Source organism: Macrobrachium rosenbergii, chromosome 21 (assembly GCF_040412425.1).
Source record: "Macrobrachium rosenbergii isolate ZJJX-2024 chromosome 21, ASM4041242v1, whole genome shotgun sequence".
NCBI lineage: Eukaryota > Metazoa > Arthropoda > Malacostraca > Decapoda > Palaemonidae > Macrobrachium > Macrobrachium rosenbergii.
In genome coordinates, this window is record NC_089761.1 from 37,272,264 (window position 1) to 37,274,272 (window position 2,009).

A 2,009-nucleotide genomic window follows, 5' to 3' on the forward strand; every position below is an offset into this window, starting at 1 on the left:
CGTTTGAAAAAAAGCTTTATTTGTAAAAGATTTTTTTTTCATTTTTGATATCTCGTGATAACAACGTGGAGGAAAGTGAGATGCCATTCAAACGAGGGACTTTTTCTTCTTCGAAATGAGGAATGATTATCAGGTGTTTATGTTTCATCTCCCTATGATAACGAGGAACTTTTATACCTCAGGTCTCTCATAGCATCAGGCGGAATTTCATACTAAAAAGAGTTTTGTCATTTCTGATTTCGTAACTTGAGATGGAATGAAGGGCCATTGAATTGGTGGGCTTTTATGTCCATATTCCAGTCCTCTGTGATAACGAGCAGTTTTTATGAATCAGGGATTCGTGGTACAGTACTTAATTTAAAAACGTCCATTTAAAAAAAATGAACACTTATTTATTACGATACTCTGATAATCCTGCATGCACAGCTCATCAAAAATTTTTCATTCCATTCACGCTCAATGATTTCATAAAAACTTGAATGCAGAAACATCTCATATGAAATTACTTTTCCATAGTTACGGGTCTGTTGAACAGTAAAGCTTCTGATGCTTCAGAAATGAACGACGACTCCTTTACCGATTTTCGTAACAATTACTTCATAAAACCCGGCTGAATGTTTCTCCAAACCTCCCATAGATGACAATAGCATGTACTTTCCACCCTTTCGATCTCTCTTATGTTAAGTGTACAAGTAATTTTGTTACGTGTTATATACCGTTGCACCTGCAATAGCACTTAAATGCGCATGTACTGTATGAAGAGAAAAGGTATTTACGTTCTAAAAAAAGTTTTATTCTGTGTTGGCTGAATTTCTAACTTTCACAGGTAATGGTCTGGTCTCCTATGGAAACACCACAGGTAGATTCTTACTTTGGAGTAATTCTCAACTTATTTATGATGAGAGACTGCGGATAGATAAGAGGACATGGCATTTAGACCCAAAATTCCAAGGTTTGCTGTTACTTGAGAAGCCCAAGGTAAGTAGTTATATATCGATGATGAGTTATAATATTTTTCCTGTTCTGTAATACCGTATTCAACATCCCGTAGGGGGGTAGCGCCATCAATGCGCCTCCCACGGCGCACTGTAGGCGGTTTTCCTCCTGTTACACCTTTCAAACTATTTTGCCCTCAATTTCCTTTTCAGAGATGAATGACGTCATAGGGCCCAGCGCTTGGCCTTTGCCCTCAATTCTATATTCCAATACCATATTCTTTGTATTTTTTTTTTGCACTTTTCCCACAGTCCAGTTCCGTTATTAATATCTTTCAACACTTCGACAAAGGGAGCCGTGTGTCCCATTTACCTAAATAATTCCTATGACGATTATGCTGCGCCCTTTCATTCATCGTACTCGGAAAGCACGCCTCCTCTCTCCACAAAGAGAAATACACGTTTCACAATGAAATACTTCACACGGATAACTCTCGCCATATAATGAATCACTCTTCAGCATGCAGGAAGCGTGCTTTCATCCAAAGGATTCCAGTTCATTATAATGGCCGCCGGCAGTAATGAACTAAAGTCAAACAGCGCCACAGCTGTTGCTGATTGCGATGAGAATAATATCTTCTCTGCTTTGTTCTCTTCCAGGGTTTATCAGATTGTTTCTCGTTCAAACGTGGGCGAGATTGGTTGGGCAAAATGTTTCGTTAAGGTTTTATATCTCTCTCTCTCTCTCTCTCTCTCTCTCTCTCTCTCTCTCTCTCTCTCTCTCTCTCATTTTTTTACAGCATAAATGCTGTAATGTTAAGTAAGCTATTTTTCCATGCATGAAGCCTAAGTTATTTTCCAGAGCGGGAATAAGAATAACGATAATCTCTCTCTCTCTCTCTCTCTCTCTCTCTCTCTCTCTCTCTCTCTCTCTCTCTCTCTCATTTGTTTACAGCACAAAGATTGTATTGTTAGGAATGCTATTTTTCCCTTCCACGAAGCTTAAAATAGTTTTCAAGGTGGGAATACTTATAAATCTCTCTCTCTCTCTCTCTCTCTCTCTCTCTCTCTCTC